The sequence below is a fragment of the Trypanosoma theileri genome (assembly GCF_002087225.1).
Source record: "Trypanosoma theileri isolate Edinburgh chromosome Unknown TM35_Tth_67_V1, whole genome shotgun sequence".
Taxonomy (NCBI): Eukaryota; Euglenozoa; class Kinetoplastea; order Trypanosomatida; family Trypanosomatidae; genus Trypanosoma; species Trypanosoma theileri.
In genome coordinates, this window is record NW_021639909.1 from 31,783 (window position 1) to 32,430 (window position 648).

Consider the following 648-nt stretch of genomic DNA (forward strand, 5'->3'; position numbering starts at 1 on the left):
ACTCTTTGGTGTCCCACTTTGTTTTTTTTGCCAAAGCCCATTTCTCATCCATTTCGTTATTAGCATCTGTCTCGGCCTGTACAGCGGCTTCATAACGCTTGGCTGCAGCACCATACTTCTTTAGCAATTCTAAATCTTTAGCAGAGTGCGGATCTTGTTTGGCTTCTTCCTGCAACTCAGCAACACTTTTACCAATGTGACCACACAACAATTCCGATATCGGCGCCAAACTCTTGATGCGTGANCTAGTGAGGATCACTAAAGACCCTGTATGTGGAAAAGAAAAAAGAAGAAGGAAGAGAACAGGAAACACCTGTACACCACTATTACTCCACACACAACATATATGGAATCTACCATGAATGCAAAGAAAGAATACCCATTAGGGAAAATACCCATTATTCAAACAATATGAAGTCCCATTCAAATCCCACAAAAAAGATATAAAAAATTAAAATACCATTTGGTAACATTGTAGAGATAGCCACACACACAGAGAGAGAAGTAATAATAACGGATAATGTATAAATCTCTCTGTGTTGGCTTCTCCCTTTCCCCATTATAATTAGTATCCCCACTGAATTAAGCAAATTATATTTTATCCCGCTCAGAAAAAATGTGAACGCAAATTAAAAAAAAGAAAAGAGA